General features: G+C 45.2%; 1 protein-coding gene across 3 annotated transcripts in view; it reads left to right on the plus strand.

Annotated features, from left to right (window-relative positions):
• Window positions 1-25845, plus strand: part of LOC138261973 (peroxisomal carnitine O-octanoyltransferase-like) — a 278490-nt gene that overhangs the window by 1121 nt on the left and 251524 nt on the right. The window lies entirely within an intron of this gene.

Raw genomic sequence — 25845 nt, forward strand, 5'->3', positions numbered from 1 at the left:
ACAAAATAATGAAGTGATACTATAACAAAATGTGCTTCTTTTTGCACATAATTTGCCTTCTCCTACTCATAGTTTAGCAAACCCTGCTCATAATTTGGACCTCCCCTGCTGCTTAATTCCAGTGGCTCTGCCTATAACGCAGTCTGGTAGCACGCTAGTGTGACAGGTAAATGTGTGGGCTGTTTTGTGTCTGTTTTTATAGTCTGTCAGGCCGGTGTTTACAGTAGATTTTTCTTATATTACCACAAATGCATGCAGTCTCCCATACCTTGGAAAATACCTATATTGCATGCCTTTGCAAGTTCGAGACGGATATTGCAAATGGGTTCTGCCCATTTAATTCACCAGTATTTTTAGCAATTGACTTCCAGGTTTTTGGACATTTACAGAGAACGAGTATCACTACTGGAGTCACACTTATGGTAAATTGATAGTAATTGAACTGAACAAGCTAACTGCCTGCGTCCTCCACCCTTTAAGTTAAGACCGCAGCTTTGCAGCTAGAGTCGGGGCCCTGGGCTGGTTACCCATGAGCACATGTGTGGGCTGCATATGCAGGGCTCCCGTTTTGCGTAATCTGGTATCTTTGCCCTGCTAACCTGTCACAGAAGGGTCTCTTTAGGGATTGGTGCTGACTTAGGTTAGGCCTTATAATGTGAGTGGGTATTTATAGTAAAGGTCTGTAATGCTTATTGGGGCCTCCCGAAGAACCCACATTAATTTCTTATGGTACTTTATGATTTGTTATAGTTATCTGGCTTAGCTCATTATCCAATTTCAGGCCTTTGTCCCTTTTACTGGCCCAAGTTAATTGTTCTGTTCCCCAGAAAAGATATCAAAAGCATCCCCACATAATACACCAATTAACAGTGCTTGACCCAGTTCCTAGGAAAAGAAAGGAGTGTAGAAGAAATCTGCATCTGATAATTAATTTGTCACACTGCGTATGGACTGAGGGAGATCAAGGGCACTGGAACAAAGGAGGAAGCCCAAACCTTTGGAGGCAACAGATGAGGAGCACACCTTTGAAGTTTTGGTGAGGAGGTATCTGGCAGAAGCAGAGGCTCTCGGGGGAGCCCTTTTCACACACATCCTGAAGTTACCATTTTGAATTGTCCCAGAATTGTGTGCTGGGATGGAGGGATGATGTGGCATTCTAAGATTTTTGATTGGTGCCTGGTCCCTAAACTTTCCACTATTGCTTAAAGGCCCTTGCACAAGAAAGAGAAAGTTGAGAAGACCCTGGTCCTGGGGATAATGATGGGGAGAGATGTCCAGTTGGGAGGAGCGGCCACCTGATTCCCCTGCAGTGATGGACCGAAGTAGTTTGACTCCAGCTGACCTCCAGGACTAGGATGAGTCTCGCCAGGGCCAGTGGCACTGGCCCTTTTATGCTCCTTTAGGGAAATTGGTCTACTGGGGACCAAGGGTGGGCATTCTAGGATTTCTGTGGATTGGTCCTGGACTCTACTGACACACTGGCAAATGGTAAATATATTCATTGTTTCATTTGATTAGAACTATAACAATTTTGCCAAGCTACATGGTAAAAACATTCTAAGAAAAATTAGATGGTGAAAAACATTTAATGAAGGTGAAGAATTTGAATGTTAAAATTAGTGAATCTTTAAAAAATAACTTGGTTAAAGTGGGGGATAAAGGATGTGCAGGCCGGGGGTCCAGGATATCATTAGAGATAGGTTTATTACTGTCCCGGTCTTGAGAAGTGTCATTGGTACTTATGGACCTTCATGGTGTGCGAATACTTGGCACACTGGGGCTGAAGAGCTGAGCATTGTTTTTTACTTAACGTGTTTCAGGAACTTAATTAGCTTACAGTTTATCTGGGGGGGGGGGCAGTGTGCATGATGTGTTTCAAGAACTTGACAAACTTGCAGTTTAGCTGGGGGTCATCTGGATTGAAGCAGGCTACAATGGCTCCCCTGCAAGTTCTAATAGCTCTGTCAATGAACAGCCTCTTAAGAAATCTCTTTCGAAGCTCTAGCAGGCCCGGACAGATACATATTATATGTGTTAGGTTTTCCTTTTGGCAAGCACAGTGCCTGCACTGCTGCAAGGTAATGTTCTTTCAGGACGGGGCATTGGCCAAGGTTGGCAGGTTGCCTGGACGCATTGGCATAAGTTTATGTTTTATGTGTGGTGCAAATGTTGTGGAGAGGTAGGCAGCAGGTTCAAGTTTGGCATGGTGTTTTATGGAACTTGAAATCTGGATTTCACAACTGACATTCACAATGGAGAGGTCATTACATAGTTAAAACCAGCTACCCTCTTGCACTCCTGCATCCTCCCAGATTGGTACAATCTACAGCTATGCCCATGTGATGTGGCTTGGTCTACATTCTGTAAATATCTTTAAAAATGACCTGGCTCTACATTCTCATATGCACAATTTATGCAGTGCCGGGAAATGTTAACTGTGCTCAGCTTCAGCGGCTTTTAAATTGAGAGAGTTTCTTGTGTGGTGCCCGTTTCAGATGGCCATTGTTTTACAGGGGCACAATGATGTTCCTGCCGTGCTTTCCTTGTCTTCACTTGGAAAAACAAATTTTACTGGTCATATGACAGCTCTGCAGCAGCATAAATAAACCTGCGGTCTCCCTGAACAAATATCTGTGGGTGCATAGATACATAATATGGAAACAGGTTTAATGATTCATTACATTGTGAGAAAACAATCATAATAGGTAGGAAAATGGGCAGGCCGACTTTGTGCCTTCACTTCCATCAGTATATGGGTGTATGTTGCAATAGTGCATGAAAAAACATCAATTTATAATTACACTGCTGTTTTTAATTAGCATTTCAATGATCTCATTTTTGCAAGAGACTGTCAGGAAGCCGGTACATCTTCCTCTCACTGGCGGTCCTTCCTGTTTGTAAACACCCTAGTTTTAAATATCTCCCAGTCAGACATCTACCATCCCACTTTTGGGGAACAGACGGGTGGCGCACTTCTCTCGCCTCGTAATGGGGGGGAGGGGTCCTCCGGTGCTTGCATAGGCTTTGCAAGCCAAACAACCTAATTCTTACATCTGTTCATAAGTTGGTGGTGATGACCCATTTGCAACATTATTTCTAAAGTGTTTGTAGAAAAACAACATAGTGTCAAGATATAACATGCTGTTAAACTCACGCTCATGGTTACAATTGCCTAGGATTCTTCTTTAAAGCGCAGCTGAACTCACTCTAATTTTTCTTGACGCACAATTGTAGAATCCCTGCCCTGGAAGCATTGCTCAGATTAGCGTGAACTCTTTTGTAACTTGGCTTTCATTTTTGTAAACGTTACTTAAAGCAGATATGTTAACCGTGTTCCCTACTTCGAGATATTGTCGCTGAAACCTAGAGCATTTTGGTAATCAATCGTTGTTTCTAGTGCTAGCCTCTACGCTGCCACTGACCACTATTTTATATTTAATAATGCTGCAATTTGCTTACTGCTTGTAAAGGCCAAGTTTCTAGGCGCAGTATACAACTAGCAGCCATGAAGAAAGAAAACAAACAATAGAAGAGGGCTTGATCGCGCTGCGAAAATAGAGAAAAAGTAGTCCGCAAACCCAGCGAGCCTCGCATGTTTTCTGTACTTGGTCGCTGCGCTCGAGGAGGACTAACCACCGGAAAAGGTATGACGTATGCGTCCCTTCCACTAATCAAAAGAAGCGGTTTCTAACAGGCAAGCCAACTTGCCAATGAAAGACACTGACGTGACGTCGACGGGGCTCCGAGCCCTTTTCTAATACCTAAAGCTTCGTGCTAGCGATACACATGCGCGAGCGCGTGCGACACAGGCTTGACCCTAAAAAGGAGCCAAACCCGGCCTGCTACACCCAGGTACCGATAACTGCCACTGAGGTGTCGACTAGACATTGGCCGGACCTCCAACGTTCTAAAAACCGTCAAGAACCTCACTCTGAGTGAAGGCATCAGTCCATGCATCCTGCAGGCAAGAAACCAGTGAAGGCCAGTTCACTAACCTGCTGCTGACCAACGAACGGGACACAGCAGCTTGACCAAATTCCACCCGACGGACCCAGAGTACAAACACTGCCAGTGTGCCAAGTTTGGTGGCACTGCAACCTCCAGTGGCTGAGACGTGCCATAGCCCAGTGCACTTGACCCCCAACGTCGGACACCTAGAACAAAAGTCGACTCTGGACTCTCCGAGGACCACAAGCAAGCACCAGTCGAGGGACTTCAGGGCACCCAAGAATCACCCTGGAGTGGCCCTGCTGACCTGCAATCCACTCTCAAAGTGACCTGCACCTGGCTCCAAAGTCTCCTTCACACACATCTCTTGGCTGACCTATCTGCACTGCACCTGGCCTCCCTGGCCCCTCCATTGGAAAAACAGCTGCGATTTAGGGGTCCCTAACCCCTTGCAACCTCTATACTCCAAGGGGACTCACCAGACTCACCTTTAAGTCCACCTGTGCAGTTAGTTGCCAAGTAGTCCCCTTCTCTGTTATGCACCAGCTCCAAGATGTTCAGCTGCTGCTACTGCTTGAACCGGGAACCGCCCAAACTTCTCTGGCTGGTCCACAGGACATTAACTACCTCAACCTAAAAACAGAAGGTGACCCTTGTGAGAGCATTTCCTGATTTTATATGCATTTTTTAAGACTTCGCCCATTGATTCCTATGGTGCTTAATTACACATAAAAATACTATTTTTGCTAAAATTTAACAATCATAAACTTAAAAAGTACTGTCACGATTTTGGCCTTAAAAACTTTATATAAATCTGAAATATTTATGTAAATTGGTCGAGTCATTCTTTTGAGTGTGTGTCCACATTTATTGATACTGTGAGTATCATGCGTGTGCCCGGACACTAAATATGGCTATGTCCTGTATGAACGAAAGGATTTTGGTGGCTGCTCTGGAAAAAGAGTTGTATATGGGAGCAGCCTCCCACATATCCTTTAGTCGTAACTCGACAATTGACGATTGAAGGTACTTATGGTAGGCTGAATGCTGATCATGTTCTAGGGGCTGCCAAAGGGCCTCATTCAGACTGTCTGCAGAGTGACTGATTTTATACCAGGTTTTGACTGCCTCTGCTCTTGCAGCCAGGTCTTGCCTAACAAGTCCGATTTCAAGGCAGAGCTGTGCAGGGGAGGCAGAGTTTGGTAGTTTGAGGACTCGCCTGAATACTTTGAGCTGTGCTTTATCTATCAGTGGCTCGTCTTGACCGCGCATAGCCATTCTTATGTAGGTTAGTGTGGGAAGCAGTTTGAATGAAATGAATGTTAGCAGTTGACGAAGTGATGGTACGTGTAGTTGTTTGGCCAGTAAGGAGAAAGCGTAGATTAATGCTGGGACTCTTTGCGCAATGTATTTCTTCTGTTGATGAAAGGAGCCCTGGGCATCTAAAATTTCTCCAATGTACCTGAAATACAGCACCATCTCTAATGAAACATTGCTTAAGGCCATCCTAGATTTGAGGGTGTGCTTGCAGCCAACACACATTATTTTTGATTTTTGATTTTGAGACATTGATTTCCTGCTGGTTTGATTTGACATGGTCTGCAAGAATATTTAGAGATCTTTGTAGCCCAACTTTGGTGCAGCTAAACAGTACCAAATCATCTGCATAAAGTAGATATGTCTGTGAGAGGCCTCCCAGGCGAGGGGGGGGGTGAGTGTTACCGGCGTCCAGAGCTGGAGTCAGATCTGCCACAAATAGATTAAACAGATGTGGGGCGAGTATGCAGCCTTGTTTCAGGCCAAGGATTGTGGATATTTTCCTTGAGAGCCTTGTGCCATCCCCGATCTTTATGCGAACCCATGTGTCTGAGTATAAAGCAATTATTCCGTTGAGGGGGGCTGGGAGGACCCATTGCTGTAGCTTACCCCAGAGTAGGTGTCTTTTCACTTGGTCGAAGGCGACCTTAAAGTCAATGAAACCAAGATGTAGTTTCCTATGCCGCCGTTTGTTCTGCTCTATCAGGTGAGAAGTTATTATGATGTTTGTCGTAGTACCCACTGCTTTCCTGAAGCCTGTGTGGTTGATTGGGACGATTTTATGTTTTTAGACCATGTCATTAATTCGTCAAGGATCAGGGGGGCGTAATTCTTTGCCTCAACATCAATAAGGGCGCTTCGCTTATAGTCGCCTGGATTCTCTATTGCCACCCTTGAAAATTGGGGTGATTATAGAGCCTCACCAGCTCTCAGGAATGCCTCCTTCTAAGCTTGCTTCCTGGTATAAGGAGGTTAGCACTTCTGACCAGAAGACTACTTCTTCCATGAAGATAGCTTGTGGAAGGCCATTTGGCCTGAGTGGTCCTTCCAGACAGGCCTTTTGGTGTGCTTGGTGTGGCAGCACTTGCAGATGATTTATCATCACGAAATTGTTGAAGCTCCTGTAAAACAGTGAGACGTTCTTTTATGTCAAATGGCGTTTCTGCTGCCACCATACCAGGGGCATCAAGATCGGGGACACACATAGGTATCCCAAAGAGAACCTCATATGGAGACTTTCCCCCCCAAGGACCGTCTTGGCAGATTATTCAGTGCTCTCTGGACCCCATATAGGTGGTATAACCAACTGCGGCCTGAACCTAATGCTCGAGCTGTTAAGGACTGCTTTAGATCACGATTCCGCCTCTCCACGACCAAATTTCCCTCGGGATGGTATGGTGAGGAGTAATGGCGTTCAACACCATCGTCCCCATGGTGTCCCTGAATGCTTTAGAGGCAAATGCAGGGCCCTGGTCCGAATGGAATGCTGCAACCGCATATGTACCGATAAAGATCAGCAAATCTTTTATAACAGTCTGAGTGTCAGCCGACCGCTGTGGACATACCCACAAGAATCTAGAACAGGAATCCACAGCCACTAAAATGTATTTGTATGCACCATCAGGCTGTAAGGGACCACAATGGTCTAGGTACACACACTGGAGTGGCTTGTCTGACACTAAGAGGGATGTCTGCGGAGGGCATTTGATATTAGAGCCCTTAATCTGCTGACAAATGTTACAACGAAGGACATACTGTTTGGTCCGTCTGCATAGACCAGGCCACCAGTATCGTTGCTGTAGAATTGTTATCGTGGCCTGTATACCAGCATGTGCAGAAGCGACACCCTCATGTGCGGCTGTAATCAGCTCTAATCTCTGGTCTTCATTGGGGATCACTCGATCTCCATCACCAGGAATTGTTGTATAAGCAATATTCTGTGCACTGATATGGTAAGTATAGTTTGTAGGGTATCCTTTTGGAAAGGTCTTGCTTGCAGCCGGAGCTTTAACGGCAATCAGTATTTCATTATCCAACCTTGTCCGAGAACGAGTCACTGCAGCCACAGAAGCCGTAGCTACTGATGCTTTGGCTGCTTCATCAGCCAATGTATTGCCGGCAACGTGAATTTCAACACGTTGGTGTCCTAATGTATGAACTACATGGACAAATGGTAGCTTATCCTTAAGATCAGCCACCCTTCCCCACAACATTTTGTGTTTAATGGTGTTCCCTTTAGAATCCCTAAACCCGTTCAGTCTCCAATGATTGAGATATTCATTGTATGACTGGACACAGTAATATGAATCACAGACTATCAAAGTCTGGCTTCCTGCCTCAGTATGTTCGAGCGCTAGAAGAAGAGCCTTAAGCTCGGCCAACTGTGCTGTGCAGTCCCCTAAGGTCTGCGTGTAGGTATTGTGAGGATGGAAAACTCCGTCTTCCAGTACCCCGCACACGGTTGCGCAAGCTGCCGAGTATTGATGTTTAGTACCTACAGCCGGTTGTGCCGATCCGTCAGTATAAATGATAGTATTATAACTGTCTAGTGGCAAGATATTTAGAGGAGTGGGGTACTCCTGTTCATACTGGAGAAATTCTTGTGTCTGAAGTCTTGGGTCAAATACATAATCAACATCAGTGGCGGTCAGAGACGTTTCCATTGAATCCAACGTGGATGTAATGCCTTAGCGTTCGGAACGCTCGCTTTAGTGACAGCCTCTAAGGCCGGCACCGGGGAGACAACAATAATGCGTTTCCCCTGGGCAAGTGGGCTCTCCTTTATGACGGCCATCTGAACTGCTGTCAGAATCTTTCCTGTAGGTGCAAAACGTTTTTCAGCATTTGAGTATAAGTGTGATTTATATGCTATCAGCACTGTGTCACCCTCATTAAAGGTGACATAAGTAAACCCAAGGGCACCAGCAATTATTCTGATGACCAAATTTGTTTTATTGTCACATGTGTGTAAGTGTTTAGCTTCTAGTACGTCCCGTTGCATGTCCCCTAAGGATGTGTGTGTGTTCAATCGTCCATCGTCTGCTAGAAAAATTGGGCTGAATTAAGTCATAAAGTGGCTTGATGCGTTCTGCATAATCTGGAATGTATGTTCTGCCAAAATTGAAGAAACCCAGTAATGACTGTAATTTCTTAAGTGTGTTCGGAGGCTGTAACTGAGCTCACTTTTCTAGGAAGTGCGAGGCCAGGCTCTTCCCCTCTTTTGATAGCTCATATCCCAGGAACAATACACTAAGAAAGGCTATCTTGCTTTTCTTAAAATTAAATTTATATCCGAGGTCTGCAAATCCCCAAATAATCCGATCGACCCTTGCAAGATGAATGTCGAGGGCGTCATCAGTGAGATAGATATCATCCACATAGGACAATGTATCAGAATCAAGCTCGTGCAAAATTGATGTTACACATGCTGAAAACAGTCCTGGGCTATTTTTATAGCCTTGAGGTAAACGACAAAAGCGTTTCTGAGAGCCAAATGAAAATGCACTTAGTTCCCTACTTTCATGTGCTAAATTCTGGCAGAAAAACCCATTAGATATATCCAATGTAGTTTTATATTTTTTACGCACTATATTGTTTATCAGTGCTGTACTATGTGAATTTTGTATAGCATATGTGCGTGTATGACTATCTAAGTGTCTATAATCAACCACTATTCTATAGGAATGTTCTAGTTTTGCAACGGGAAATAGTGGATTATTCATTGCCGATGTACAGGGCTCAATCACTCCCTGGTACTCAAGTTGTGACAGTATCTCTTTCACCGGAGCTTTCGCCTCATGTTTAACAGGGTATTGTGGCTGTGGTTGGGGTGTAGACCTAACGGGAATAACATGACAAGGAGAGTCCCTGTCCCAACCTACATGATTGCGGTATAGTGCCGGTGCCTGCGCTAAAGCCCATTCAGCAGCATAGGCTTTTTTGTCTGCTTCTGGAACAAGATCGGAAAAAGAAGGCAAAATGACATCTTCCCCATGCGGGAGCTTGCGGACGTGTTCAGGTGGCCAGTCTCTCTCTGCCAACAGGATATCACTAGTAAGTTCATCCCAAAATATTACACTAATAATGCGTTCCACGTCTCCCTCTATCTAAAGTGTTAAATCATAAACCCAATCGGGTGGGAGAACGCGGCCATCCGCTGTCTCAACCGCGATGTAATCGCTAGTTGCTGTCGCATCCAGATGATCTTTCAGACTCTGGCGACATATCGTGACCTCTGCCGCGCTGTCCAACAGAGTCACGGCCCACTTCTTGTTCCTCAACAGTGTTCTCAATACTACTGGCATTTTTAACAGTCAGTGCTGCCACTTTCTTCTTCTTAAACTGCGGCTTTTGCTGAGGAGCCTTTTCTTCTTTTTTAATGGCAGTCTGTGGTGAGTCTTTCTTCTCTTTCACGTATTCCGGACGTCGATCTTGACGGCACCCTCTCTCGCTACGTTTATCTGGTGCGTCCTGAAAGGAACGAGAGGGACGTGAATCAGTATATCTGTCTGGAGTTCTAATGTGCTCCCTATTTCTGAGATTATACCTCCTTTCGGAGTACTCCGGATGTGGAGAATCAGCTCTCTTATTTCTCCTTTCTTTGAAATCTTTTTGTTTGTCCCAGCGCTTTTTAGAGCCCTCTTGTGCCTGCTTTGTACCTTCCTTATGGGCAGTACTTGGTAATTCCAGTTTTTTAGGTTTGGCTCCCAAACTATCCTGTCCTATACTAGTATAGGTATCGGAAATTATTTTCAGTAGCTGTCTCTCTTGTTCCACATTTGGAGTTTCCCGGAGACGCTGGCGTATTGTCAGTGCCACCGCTTCCCGTTTAATATTACTCAATATTATCGAGGAGACGGCGTCAAAGTTACGCATCAATTTCATCCCCAGATCCAGGGCCGGTGCATCCCCATTTTAATTTTGTATTTGTTTTATCACCTCCGGTAAATTGGCAAGTGTTGGTGTACCATGTGTGGTAGTATAAACGGCAACGAAGACTGTACCCCATGTGGCGCAGTCATCCACGAGGGAACCATCCCAAACGGCAAGCACATAGTGAGCAGCCTATGTTTTTCCTGTGGTCCCGTATGGGGAAACACAGCTTCCAGCTGATTAGTTTTCTGGGCAATCCAGAACAGTATTTTTTCCCGTTCCGTGGGCACTTTACCCATAATAGTATGCACTGTTTGTGGATTAATTCCAGTAGCCAATTGATAACCACCAGCCACTGGCGGTGCTGGACGCGCTGATGTAGTGTTCAATGTTCGCATTACGAACTGAACCAATCGTCTATATAATGCCACTAATTCATTATATAATACTCGTAAATCTGCGATCGGCATATTCTGTATGCCTGGGTGAGGTGTATATGTGGCAAACATAGGCCATGTAGGTCTCTCATTACTTAAAGGACCCAGCATCACTCGTCTTAGTACATGTGGTAGGGCGCCTTCAAACCAGTTCTGATGCTCTTGATATGTGAGCGATATTTCATGATACTGGTATGCTTCGTATCTTACAGGTACGTTCGCAATTTCATATGTGTGAAACGTATGTGTTCTTTGGTCAGCCTCAGGAAAGGTGACCCAACTGTAAAAAGTCTCTGTTTGGTATGCTTCAGTCGCTTCTATAATCAAAGTAACATCCCCGCCTTCTTCTGTAAGGCCATGCGCTAATAAATGTTGTGTAAGTGCATGTCTAGCATTCGCAGGAATGTCTATTGTATCAGCCATAGTTGTTTAGAGAAACGGAACACCAAAATAGGGGACGTTTTTTTCCTTTTTATGAGTTCGAGCTCGAACAACCTACAGCTTAATCAGGTGTTACCTTTTCAGCTGAGGAGGATTCTCCCAAAGACCACAAACGTCTCCGTATAATGGTACTTAGGGTACCTGTTGTCTGTGAGACAGTGATAGTCAGGGTAACCCTAAATCAGTGCCTAAACACCATCGTTGGTGGCACCATGTCGTAGTTTGGACTCTTGCTCTGAGCAAGACTGCTGGTTTAAGTATAACAGTACTTTTGTTTGTAGGCGACTGAGTCTTTCCTACAACAAGTCGCAACTGTTTTCCCAACCTTACCGGCTCACAAGCAGCACCTCACCAGAAACACAATAGTAAAAGGTGATTTGTGGCAGTCGCTTACGCATGGACTCAAAGTAAGATATCTCAGGGTTGTCGTGGTTAAACGGAAATTACCCTTTTCTCACAGATATATTATGTCTCATACAAACAAAGGCAATAACACAGATGCAGTGAAGTTATAATAGTTTTTATTTAACATAACTGCAATTTGCGATAAGTGGCATGAACTGCAATGATTAGGATAATGAATATACCAAGCAACAGTATTGTGAAGAAGAGAGTCATTGTTATGAAGACTCCCACCATTTTGCAATATATGAAAGAAATATATATATATATATATATACGTATGTATAAGATGGAATATGCCCTGATACCCTAATGAGAATAGGCCTAACTTCCTACCTAAAGGAGTGCTGGGTTTGCTAAACCTAATCTGCCAAAGCCGTGTCCCTGAGAGGAGCCCCCAACCCTCGTTACCTTGGAATGAGGTCTCTATCTCAGACTCTGCAGGGACACGAAGACTGGGTCAGCGTCAAGATGACTGCAGCATCGGTATCAGCGATGGTGGCGATGCCCTCTGGTCGGAATCCCTCTGATAATCTGTCTAAAAGTGTGATTTATTTATACAGATCTACAAGGTCCCCTGACGTAGGTGTATTCCAAAACAATAGATAACAGGCATGCTTGGGATGGCAATTAATATCAACAATCCCTCGAAAGTATAGAGAGGGAAAATCCCTAAGTGTGAACACCTACTGTTTGTTTGTCTTTCGCGCTTGATCTTGACGCCTTGGCACAGTGACACTGATAATAAAACTCATAACAAGTGGCTTAACTATAAACAAGGCAGCCATCTTAGAGGAAATAAATAATTAAATGAGCTAAGACAGAGCAAGCTAAGTAGGTTAAAAGTCACTAGGTGACGGGGGCACGAGTTTACAAGCCTACGGCTAAGCTAACTCCGGTTATCCCATTAAAACAAACTAGGATTCACTACAGTAACGTTTGCTGGTATATTGAACTCTTTTAGTGATTAATAGTGTGTTTATCGATTTTTATTTTTTTATTTTTTATGGTGGTGCAATATTGAATCATGATGTGGTTGCTTTTTACTAATGTGGTGACAACCTGACAAAGCCTGAGAACCTAACTTATTTAAAATGACATCCCTTATATGGAGATGTTGTATTTGGTGTAGGTGGAGAAAATAGTGAGTAAGGGGTTCAGAACCCATTAGGAATTAAATACTATGTGCAGGTGTCAGCAAAGGTATTTCCATCAGCTTCTACATATTTGCAATTTAATGCATAGTATTTAGTCGTATTTGTGTAATAAAAGTACTTTTCCGTTTAAAAAGAAAAAGCACTCTCTGGACAATAATGAGTGTTGCTGTAGTGTGCCTGTGCACTGGGCTTATTAGCTTGCACCACCACTCCTGAGTAGGCCTGGTACTGCTCTGCTTTGCTGCCCTGAGAGAGTCAAGTGCTACAATGGCGTAGTTGGTTCCTAGTAAAAAGACAATAGCAGATTTATCACTTGAACCGGGCTCACATCCTTCTCAAATAGTAACCCAGTTTAGCGCAGCAAACATAGGTCACTGTTTTAGCTACCTGATTTACTAATGGGGGGGGGGGCGGCCATTTACTTTGGTGCCCAGGTCTATTTTCTGACTTAGTCAGACCCCGTTTGTAGCTGACCACTTATCCCTTATGGCAACTGGACTGAGCAATGTCCAGTTCTAGTAGATATGTGTAAATTCCAGGTATAATAAGGCAGGGCATGTGCTACAGTTGCTTACCGTAGAAGTTCTGTGATGCCATCACTGCCACTAATTGCTTCATTAAATTCACTGGTTACAATGCAACATTCTACAATGTCAAGGATACATTTATTGTTACCTCCCTCAACTGTTAACCTGTACAAACATTTTTGGACCTTTGTATGTACTGCTATTCTAAAGTTATACTCCAACAAGTTTGTGGCTAATCTGTCTGTAGTCTTCTTAAACTTGATCCCTGAGAGTATATTTTCTAAAGGTCTGTACTGCAATATGATTTCAAATGTGCTTCCTAACATGTAGGCTTTAAACATTCGGCGCTCCACATTCATGCTAACATCTCCTTTTCAATCATAGAGTAACAGCTCTCTGTTGGACCAAACGTCCTGGATGCAAAACCTGTGGTATAATATTTGCACCATCTATCTGGCTCTGAACAGCTCCTAAACCTTCTGCACTGACGTAAACTGTGATGTGACTCATTTGTTCTTTGACAAATGGTTGTAGGGGAGGAGCTTTGTAAAAATATACTTAAAATGTTATGTCACACCCCTGTTTAGGCAACAATCTGAAAACTTTTGTTTGTTCTGCAAAATCCTTAAAAGATTTTGCATGATGTTTGTATATGCCAAAAACCATTGTGGCTAATCCTAATGAATAGGAAACAGGGCTTCGAGTATGGAACCTTCCAACTCAGGTCTAGGGTTAAAGCCATTAGAAGACAAAATATGTTCTAAATACTCAATCTCTTTTACTCTTAAAATGCCTTTCTTTTCTCAAAATGACCCCCTTATTCATAACATTTCTAGAACTTTCTCATTAGTTTGATCATGCTGTTGAATTGTGCCACCAACAATTAAGGTGTCATCTTTAAAGACGATTGCATTGCTGACTTCTTCCAGCATTTGCGAAATAACCCTTTGGGAAGTTGACACAGCTACTGCTAGCCAAAAAGGCATACAACAAGACTTATGTGTACCTTTTGATGGGTTATGGAAGTTGTATAATGACTTGAGTTTGGTTGGAATACTACCTGATGATATGAAGGGGTGTGGAATTTATTAAAATATCTACTTGTCCATGGGGCAGGTTACTTCTTAAATCTACATGTCCTGTAAAAAAAAAAACTACTTGTCCCTTTGGCGCCATGTAGCTCTGATAATAGCCTCTCTGATTATGTCAGGGCTACTACTATAGTAGGGCTTGAATACTTGCAATTTCAATCCCTACTATAGCAATTTCCATATCTTGCCACCTTCCTGCAGAGCTACATACTGGGGCTGGAGGAAGCAGTAAGCAATAGTTCCACTTCTGGAATGCCTTTGAGTCTGCAGACCTACTAACTTGCACGTTTAAGGATTTCACCAGATCTTCTCTAATCTTTTCCCATAATGAGACAGGTTGGAAATTTACTCCTGATAAGGGCAGAAGTAGAAGTTCTTCCAGGTTTGGAGTAAAAAAAAAAAAAGAGGTAGGAGAGAAAGTGAACTTGTAAACACTCAATAGATTTTCACATGAACAAATCTACACATGCTTATTTGCTCGTGCTAAAATACAGTTCACGGGGTGGCACCAAGATGGCGGCGTGAGCGGACGTGTATACCTGAGCTCCGCCACCCGGGCTTTCTCCAGCTACTGAACGGCCCGGGCACCCTCGGGAGGGGCTGCCCCGTTGTTTGAAGGACACAGAGAGGTCCCGCGGGCGGAATCCATGCATCGGCCGGGTGCCTGGCGGCCTGACGGAGCGGACGGCCCGAGAGGTGGTGCGGGCCTGGGCCGCGGTCGAGTGCCGCGGGCGCGGTGGCTGGTCCTGCGGCCGCGAGGGATGCCGAAAAGGAGGCAAAGATCTAGGCCTGTGCCGCAATGTAATTGGGTTAGGGGTGCTCCCCTGGGCCTTGATAGCCGTGAGCCGTCCCCTGGTGGCCCCAGCAACACGGACAAGCAGCAGAGAGCCAGTCACGATGGGGCAAGGGAGCTGAGGACGGTTGCCTCCCCTTGGCCTAGTGGAGAGCCCGGGGTCTGACCGTGTGGTCCCGGTGAATGGTGGTGATCCGGAGAAGCTAGATAGTGGAACAGTGCGGAGGACGGCGACGGGTACTGTTTACACTCGAAGACGGCTGTTGAGCAAGACCCTGATGGGGTCCTCTAAGCCGAAGAGAGACCAGTCGGTGAGGGAGATGCTAACAAGGCCTCACCTGCCACAGGGCAAACCGGCTGAAGGGGCTACCTCGGCGAGAGGGCCAGATGGCCGAGGTGAGACGGAGGACGATGAAGGGGCTCCGGTCACAAAAGGTTTTCTCACCTCCTTATTTGACTCTCTCAGGATGGATCTGCAGGAGCTGCAAAGACACATTTCCCAGGAGATGTGGGATATGCGAGCTGACATCACGTCGCTGGGGGAAAGGGTGTCGAGTATGGAGGACAACGAGATCTCCCGGAGGGAAGAGGTCGAGCAATTGCAACAGGAGGTCTTGCGTCTTCGTGAGAAGCAGGAGCTTCTGCAGATTGCGACGGAGGACTTAGAAAATCGCTTGAGAAGGCATAATATTTGGGTCCGGGGAGCCCCGACCGAGGCGGAGGGCGGAGACATTAGAGAGTTCGCCATGGCGCTGTTCCGCTCCATCCTGGGTTACGATGACTCTCAGGAGATCACACTGGACCGGGTCCACAGAGCAGGTCGGATAGGGGGAGACAGTGTGCGCCCTCCGGATATCTTGGCGTGTCTGCACAATTTTATGACTAAAGAAAGCATCCTGCAGAAAACGTGCAACCTTCCTCAGGTCCAGTTTAGAGGGTACACCCAACAGCTGTTTCAAGACCTCTCTGTGCGGACATTGCAGAGGCGACGAGAATTCAAGCCCATCACAGAGCATCTTCGGGCACATTCTACGCCTTACACCTGGGGTCATCCCTTTCTCCTTGTGTTCCGATGGGGAGACCAGCTGCGCCAGGTGAGGTCGCTGCAGAGGGCTCGTCGGATTCTAGGCCTGGAGGAGACAGAGAGGAGTCCCGGGCCGCGTGAAGATGCTGCTTCCGAGGGCCACCCGCAATGGCGGCGGAAAGAGAAGAAACGGAGGCCACTGAGGCCGTCTACGACTGAACAGGCGCTGGAGAGACAGTCTATATTGAACAGCCTTGTGGCGGGGACAAGTGCCTAGATGCAGACCGCCTTTGAGGGTCGTCGCAGGGGTCTGGGGTCGTTTGAGAGTATTGGTGAAGCTGCTGGAGTTGGGTCCAGGCGGTGGGGTCTTTGGGCGCGGAGTGGCAACCTTGTGAGGTGTGGTCGACCCCTGCCTGGAACTTGTCTCTTTTTGGATGCTTGATTGAGGACTTGTGTGAGTTCGATGTACACCTGTTTTGTACTTTGGTTTTATGTTGTTGTGCTTTCTCTGGAAATCTTGGGTGCCCGAGAAATGATTACTGCTCTTTTATGGGAGGGCGGGCCCTCCCCTGGGTAGAACGCTGGGGATGCCCCTGGGGGGAGGCCTCCGGTTAACGAGCTTCACCCCCTTAACTACTCATGTCCTTTAAGTGCCTGAGCCTTAATGTTCGGGGACTTAATAGTCCTGCCAAGAGGTTGGCAATCCTCTCTGCTCTCGAGCAATCTGAGAGTCATATATGTCTGTTGCAGGAAACGCACCTGCTGTCTTCTGACACTCATTGCATGCGCTCCAGATGGTTCCCCCGACAATTCTGGTGTTCTACGCCCACGAAGAATGCTGGGGTGGGGATTTTGATCTCGAAGGCCTTTCCTGGGGAGGTAATTGCAAAGATACATGAGATTATGGGTAGGTTCCTGGCCATTAGAGTCAGCGTAGAGTCATTTCACTTCACAATTGCTACTTTATATGCCCCCAATGAACGTCAATAATCATTCATGAGACAATTCATATCCCCCATGCTAACTACACCGGATAGGGCTATACTGGTAGGGGGGGGCTTCAGTTTGGTCATGGACAATGATATGGACCACTCTGTTCAACGTTTTGGGCAGACCGGGGCATTGACTGCAGCGGGGTGACAGTGGGTGGCTGACTGTGACTTGGCGGACGTCTGGAGGAGGGCGCATCCGACTCTTTGGGACTACTCATTCTACTCGACGTCCTCCAGGACATACACGTGCATAGATTTATTTTTGGCCTCCTCAGAGTTTAGTTCCCGAGTCAGGGAGAGCGTGATTGAACCTCGGGCCTTGACGGATCACCCCCCTATTACCCTGGAGGTCCACCTTGATGGTGGGCGAGTTCGGGTCCCCAGTTGGCGTTTCAGGGACACTATGCTGCAGTCTAGGATGGTGGACTATCTTAGTCACAATGACGACGGGAGGACCAGTTTGGGGACGCTCTGGGAGGCGCTGAAGGCTGTTATCCGAGGGGAGGTGTATCTCTCGGCAAAGGAGAATAAAGCTAGGAGAGAGCTTAGAGAGGTCCTAGAGTAGGAAGTGTTGGCCCTAGAGCGTTCTCACAAGCATACGGGTGCCCCCAGGGTGTGGAGGGAGTTGGAGAAAGCGCAACATCAGCTGAAGCGGCTCGATTGGGATCGGGCAGAATATGTGGTTGCTCAGCTTAAACATAAATACTACGTAGGGGGTAATCGCTGTGGGAAACTCTTGGCCCACAAACTGAGAGCCCAGCGATCTGCCAATGCTATAAAGATGGTGCGCTCCCCTTATCGGGGGAGATACGGACAGATCAGCAGATAGCGGAGGTGTTTGCAGATTTTTATAGAGAATTATATGCGGCGGATGTGGAGAGCGGAGTGGAGCCGGCCTCTTATCTCGCAGACTGTAAGATTGCCCCACTCCGTGAACAAGACACGGCGTCCCTTAACCAGCCTATACGAATAGAGGAGGTGATTGCGGCGATCTCGCGCCTTTCTGTTGGGAAGCCGCCGGGCCCCGGCAGTTTTACTGCACTCTTCTATAAGACATTTTGCTCTGAGTTGGCCCTGCTCTTGGTGCGGCTCTTTAACTCCTTCTTACTAAGAGGATCCCTCACGCCTAGCATGTTAGAGGCTACCATCACGGTCATCCATAAGCCTGGGAAGAACCCGGAGGACTGTGGTTCGGATCGGCCCATTTCGCTCTTAAATATTGATGCTAAGTTATTCACGGGTATTCTAGCGCAGCGTCTTAATCCCTATATGCCGGGACTCATTGACCCGGATCAGGCGGGTTTCATTCCCCATAGGCAGTGCGTTGACAACACAAAGCGGCTCCTACACTTAATAGATAAAACTAACAGATCCCATAGGGAGGCACTCCTCCTCTTCATTGACGCGGAGAAAGCATTCGATCGGGTGCACTGGCCCTACCTTCTTCGGGTGTTGGAGCGCTTTGGACTTGGACCAGCGTTTTCGGACCTGGATTCAGTGTATTTATAGTGCACCTAGGGCCGCAGTCTGCGTGAACGGGGCTTTGTCGCTTCCTTTTCCGATAGGGTGGGGGACGAGACAGGGGTGTCCGCTCTTCCTGCTACTGTTTGCGCTTTATATGGAGCCCCTCGCACAGTGCCTCCGTAACGATACTCAAATCTCCGGCGTCCAGTTTGGGGGAGACTATCATCTCATCAGTCTTTATGCGATGATGTGATTCTCACGCTGGTGGATCCCATGGTTTCATTGCCTGCGCTCATGAAGGTCATTAGCGAGTTTAGCCGGGTATCTTGGTTTAAAGTGAACACACAGAAATCCCAAGTCTTAAGTCTGTCAATTACACCGGCGCATGAAGAAGCCCTATGGGCTCGATACCTCTTTATATGGTCCCACGTGCCTTACCTGGGGATTGCCCAGGCAGCATCAGCGGCAAGAATGTCTAGCATGAACTATGCCTCACTATATAGAGAGATATTGAATGATCTGGAGAAGTGGGGGAAGCACGGTCTCTCCTGGCTCGGTAGGGTCTCCACGATCAAGTTGACTTTATGTTTTTCAGATGCTCCCTTTAACCCCACCGCCGCGTACCATAGCGACACTTCAGTCAGCGATATTGAAATTCGTATGGGGGGAAAGCCTGCACAGATGCCGCATGGTGTCCTATACCGTCCCAAAGAGGTGGGAGGCCTAGCTGTTCCCTGTCTGCTGCAGTATTTTCAAGCTGCTCAACTTCGATTTTTGCTGGAGTGGAGTCGACTGCTCACCGAAAAGCACTGGTGTGTTATGGACCAGGTGGTGGCTGGGTCTCGTATCTGGAAGGAGCCATGGCTCCGGCGTAGGCGTAGAGCGCCGGACTTTATTCCTCTCCGGTTACGGGTGTGACGTTCCGGGTGTGGGATGCGGTGGCGGTAAAGCGGGGTTTGACGACCTTTCCCTCCCCGATGTCTTCGATTTGCGAGAACCTTGACTTCGCCCCGGGTCTTCAAGCGGAGTGTTTTCAGCGTTGGTACGAAGGGGGCTGCAAAAGGGTTGGCAGCATATTTGATGTGGATGGAGTGATGGCCTTTGATCAGATGAGGGAGGCTTATGGGCTCATGGAAGCAGATAGGCTGACGTACTACCTGGCTCAACACTGGGCCCTCCAGCCGGCGATTAGGCCGTTGGTATCCAGACCGCTTACCCCGTTTGAAAAGTGGCTTATGGGAAAGAAAGATGACAAACTAATGATTTCGGAATTATACAGACTCCTGCAGGCGGAGACGCAATCCGCTAAAACCAAGGGGCAGAGGCGATGGGAGGCAGAGCTGGGGAGGGAGCTAACAGAGGAAGAGTGGGAGAGTGTTTACTATAGAGAGCACCACACAGCCTACAACACGTCAGGGTCACCGACTGCTTACAAGCTTGCCACTTATTGGTACTATACCCCGGCTGGGGTGCATGCATGGGACTCTGCCAAATCTGACCTTTGCTGGAGGGAATGTGGCAACACAGGCACACTTATACACCTATTATGGCACTGTCCCAAGTTAAACAGATATTGGAAAGGCATTCTAGACGATATAGACATATTTCAGACAGAGATTCCTAGATTTCCGTCATATGCTATACTGGGCTTACCCAACCCCCTTACTTTTCCTCTTCGCTCACGGAGGGGACGACAGATGGCGCTGGCCCTCAATGCTGCGTTACAGGCAATATTAGCTCTTAAAGGTTCAGACAAGGTCCCGACTTACACCTCCTGGCTCTATAAGCTCTGGTTCATCTAGGCAATGGAGAAACTAAAATTGGCGGGTACACCGAGGGTGGGTGATGTAGGGGACATTTGGAAGCCGTTCATCCAGATTCTCTCTGCGGAATTCAACAAGTTAACTTGCCCTGCATACCTAAAGGTGTTGGGGCTGCTGGGAGATGCCTGATGGGAGGAGGCTAACTGGTGCAGCAGAGGGGGGATGTGATCCGGGCTGTTCACGGGAACCGGAAGAAGGGGGAGGGCAGAAAGAGAGACGCTGCTGGGGACTGCGAGGGAAGGCACAGTTTTGTTTTTTGTATCGTGTATTATGTGTTATGGTTTGTTCTCGAGTTTTTTGTATTCTTCTGGTAGACTGGCAGTTTTGACATCTGGAGTAAGGGCGATGGCCCCCAAGAAATGGGCTCTGGAGATAAAGGAATGTGTCTTATTATGTCTGTAGGATGTTACTCCAGGCACATCTGTTAAAATGTGTAGCAGGATCTCCTGCACAATTGGTTTGCCGGCTGGCCAGGATGTAGGCATAGAGTTCTGTACATGGCCTGTCTATGTTATATACCAATAAACAGATTTGATCCATAAAATTTAGTTCACAAATATTTTCTAGGAGTATGATTTCCTGGTCTAATTCTGTAAGTTCTTGTAAATTCATGAAAGCCACTAATTCAAAGACATAGATCATGGGTGTACTTTAGTGACATTCTGTAAGAATTGGGTCCCTAATTAGGTCTGGCGTTAACAAAGACATTGTGTCCCAAATTCAAGAAAAGTGGTGCTTCACATTGTAAAGCGCCACTTTTCTTGCGCCCCCTAATGCTACTATTTAAGATATGGCCCACCATGGCGGAATTAGGTACAGTAGTGTCAAACTAGATATGCTATTGTGGCAGTTTCCTCCACTAGCGTCAAAACTTCTGACGCTAGTGGTGCAAATTGCAAGTAGGCCTATTGACTCCAAAGGGTGTGTCCTTTTAATGCCTGCTTTAAGCAGGTGTTAAAAATGACACCAAAAATGGCACAATGAAATCTTGTAGACTTCATTGTGCCATTTGTGTGGGCCTCCTTGTGCCAGAACACCCCTTTGCATACATTATGCATGGCGCATGCATAATGTGGCACAAATGGTCACAAAGTGGCGCAGTGCAGTGATATGGTGCAGCATTTTTGGAAAACGAATGCCACATTAACAGCAGAAAAATGACGCTAATGTGGCGTTAGATGGCGCAAGGCCATCCTTAAATTTGGGCCTTTGTTTTTAATAAACATCTATTTCTCTATCTATTGGCTGGCTTTACTGTGAGTGATTGCATTCTGCTCTTCCACAAGGAGCATATTGGCACACAAAGTAGTTTTGTGCAGTGCCAGGAACCACTGTGGCATTCTGTGTCTTGATGAAACTGGAGGGGCCCCCCTGCAAAGAATATGGAGGACCCCTCCCTCCAGACTAACTCAGAGCAGGTGCTGTGCTGAGGGGGCCACCTGGAAGGGGGCTGCGGGGCCTTTGTTATGCCACTAGTAGTAATGTGTTCATTTTGAGACCAAAAACTTTTTTTTCTTTTTGCCAGTGTTTGTTACAATTGTATGGGCCTGGCAGCTCCCACAACAATAAAGTGTTACAAAAGCCATGTCAAAACAAGGCACGCATTGACAAAACTAAAAGACTCACACATGAAAAAGTCTGATCAGTTGGCTTTGCCTGTGCTTGTTTATTTTTATGCTTCTTATAATCTTGTTGAAAATGGTTACACTGATTTTCCATTAGGAATATTTTTTGGAAATACTAGCATGCATCAACACATTTTACCACATGACGCTTCAAAGAAATAGCATATTTCATAGAAGCAAAACTTTTTTTTTCCCATTTGAGTTTTTTTCCCGAACATTGAATTTTGAAAGAAAAAAATCACTCTTGCTTACAAGCTGCTGCAAACATTTGCATCTAATCAGAGAGCATTCTGGGAGCATTATACTTAGTCTCATACTGTTAAACTTTTCAAACAAGTGTGTACACTTTTTTTTTTTTTTACTGTAGCCACTGCCAGTAGTGCAGTGTGACCTTAAAATGTTTATTTACAGCGCTCACCCTAATAATGAAGGCTTTTAATTAATGAACCATAAATACAAGTTTGAACAGCATTATCTTTTGGACACACATATTACCTCAACTGCAGACAATTCCCTTCTCTGTGAACTGGCAGCCAAAGTGTTTGTGCTACAGGGGGTTGGTCCTACTTGCCCCAAGGCCAAAATAAACATGAAAACCTGTTGCCCTTGACCCCAAACAATATGTCCCGGGCGTCGGGAGATAGGAATTCCACATCCCTGACATGTCACATCTAAATTGGTGTACCATGAAGCCCATCCTGCCTTACTAAAGAGGTCCTCAATACGAGGAAGGCAAAAACTCTCCACCCATATGGCTTTATTAAGACACCTGAGCTCTATGCATGTTCTTATGACCCCATTTCTCTATGTGTCAATACCAGTGGAGAAAGCCAGATGATAGCATCGTCAGGTTCTATAATAAATTCCTCTAACATGTCCTTGATTTGTCTTTCCAAACCAGCACAAACACTTAATGACATATTGCGTAATTTGAGTGTGACAGGAGATTGGCCACTTTTGAATTTGAAGAGTCTTCATGCCCCTGAATGGTGCTTAATCGTCACAATAAAGTGTTTGAACCTTTTACACATGACTGGACTATCTTGTCCTCCACTAATGATACTTGCACCCCTTGCCCTGTCTCAGCACCATTTTAAAATCTGCCTGATGCCACCAATTAAGTACATTGGTTCCTTTTTGGTACATAGAATCAATCTGCCATTAATGTTGCTATACTTGAAAGAGAGCAGGCCAAAAGAAACATTAAATCCGTTTTACTCCCTTCAAAAGCTACTTCCATTACCTCAAAGGGCGCAAGTTTTTGTGTTTCCTTAGACTCTAATAATTCCCAATTGAATTTAAAATATTCCTGGCACCAGAATCTCATAACAGATCAATTGGTTTATTATTGAGTACTGTCTTGAAATGTGAACCTTCACTTCTCCTAACTGTTCCAGTACTACTACTTTCAATATTGATCACCAGAGTAAGCTTGGCCATTTTATGGTCTCTGTTGTCTGATCATTATCATCATATACACAGTCTACGTCAACTGTTTACGTCTCCTGCATACTTTTCTAAAATGCATGTATTTGCCTCATTTACGACATACCTGTCCTATAGCCAGGCGAATGCAGTAATTGCCCATACAAGTTCAACGGCATTCTTAATAAACACCTATATTTATGTGAGTGTGCTTGATACATGTTTAAAGCTGTTTTGCCCTCTTTCTTTGTATGTGTCCTGCTTTGCTTCAGACTTAGAAGGACCGAAGCTAAAGGAATGCAAAGGATGCAGCACTCTTAGTCTGAGTAATGAATTTATTAAGGCACTTCCTAGGTTTCATAAACACAAAGAGAATAACGTGAGCACTTAATGCAAATGCAGCAACACATGTGCAACTCCTAAAATAATCACAGCAGTGGAATAATAATAATAAAAGAAAATGCAATACATCAACAATGAATATATATACAGTGACTACGTATATTTATGTATGCACACAGTGAAGCTAGATAATGTGAGCACTTAATGTGAATGCAGCAACACATGAGCAACACCTAAAATAATCACAGCGGTGGAATAATAATAAAAGAAAATACAACACATCAACAATGAATATATATGCAGTGACTACGTATATTTACGCATGCACAGAGTAAAGCTAGATATTAAGAATTAAAAATGTATCACCTTGTGGATTGAACCCAACATCATCCTTGTCTGCCAAGGTCAAGCTGTGGAACCTGTGACAGCTGAGGCAGGAGAGACCACCCCAAAGGGGGAGGTCACGTCTCACGTCCTTGCCATGCACAGTTTTCTTATCAATAATTTTATTGCAAATGTTGCAGTGATAATATCAAAGATGCCATACAAGATCTCATTAATCATATAATATGTGGAGTAATTAGCTGTGCATGGCGAAGGCGCAAGTTATAGTTACCTTAGGGACAATGTTATAGTTATTTAAAAGAAGTCTAACTATAACTCCTGAATTTCAGTGGTTTTGATCGAGTAAATTCAGAACCGAACTGTAACGTCCCTGTAACCTTTGTTTTTTTTCAGTGAATTTCAGTGTTTTTTTAACGTAAAGCAATTTTAATTACTATAAGTTATTTCAACCCCCGCCTCAGTCGCAAGGCCTGGCTTGCAGCCAGGCCTTGCACCCATGCCCTTATAACCACCCAACGCCACGCAGTCCTTTGGCTGTGGGCAGCGCAGTTTTGGCCATGTCTCTGTCAGTGGATGCGTCAGTGTGTGAGTGGGTCTGAAAGTAGGTGTGTGAGCCTGAGTAGGTGTGAGGGGGTGCATGAGTGTCTGAGTGGGTGTGTGAGTGGATGCATGAGTCTCTGAGTGCATGTATGAGTGAATGAATTAGTGTATGAAGGAGTCTGTGGTTTTTCTTTTAGATTTATACATATTTGTTAATAATTGTAAAAAGATTGTGAATTTTCGCGAATATCGTGCATGGTGACGCAATATTATTTTAATCCTATAATTTGCACCTAAAACACACCTATATCACACCACACCTCTATCACACCCCTGGGGTCAGGGTACCTTCATCCTGACCCTTTATGCCACTTTCAATTTTAATTTTCACCCCGGGGACCGCGTCCCCTGAAATAAAATAGTGGCCGCAACTTTGTAGTCTGGTTGCGGTCAGCCAATTGCAACGCTTCTTTGTGCACGTGTATTATACACAAATTATTTGCAGACAGAGATATACAGATTTATTTTCCCTTTCAAAAACTACTGAACTGATTCACACCAAATAAGCAAAAGCGTAATCTGTTTACCGACGGCTAGCTTTCTGCTAAATTTGGTGTAATTTCGTCCAGTGGGTCGGCCTGCAGTCATGTCTAAAGAAACCTATGGGAATTAACATGGGAAATGCAACGTTTTTGAGCCCCCTTTTTCTCAGCCTCCCCCTGACAGATCAACCCAAGATTTTCCTTGAGCAACAAGAATCACCACAACACTTTTTTGGGAACATTTTATGAAGATTTGTCAAACGGTGCCACAGATATAGGCAAGTCAAAAAAGTTTTTTCCATGGAAACATGATCCTAACTATAACTACCTAGTGGCGATCTCTACTAGGTAATAAACATATATACATATATATATATATACATATACACACACACACTACGGATGCCTTTCAACAAAAGATTTAAGTATTTTGCAAGTAAAAATAAACCCATTATCTAGTTATAATATGATATGATAATATGTATAACATAATATGTGTGTATAAATATAATATATATATATATATATATATGAAGCGTTTATACTTGCTTCTTAAATACTTACATTTAATGGTAAAGGCTTTCGTTGTAAAGGCATAATCAATGTCATAAATTTTGTCGTTAAGGCATTTTTGTTATAATACTTGCTTTATAAAGCCATTTGTTCTGATGGCATTCGGTATTCCATCATACATTCAGTAGTGTAATGGGATAGCAGTAACCCAACTCTAAGGGTGTA

This window comes from Pleurodeles waltl, chromosome 10 (genome assembly GCF_031143425.1).
Source record: "Pleurodeles waltl isolate 20211129_DDA chromosome 10, aPleWal1.hap1.20221129, whole genome shotgun sequence".
Lineage (NCBI taxonomy): Eukaryota > Metazoa > Chordata > Amphibia > Caudata > Salamandridae > Pleurodeles > Pleurodeles waltl.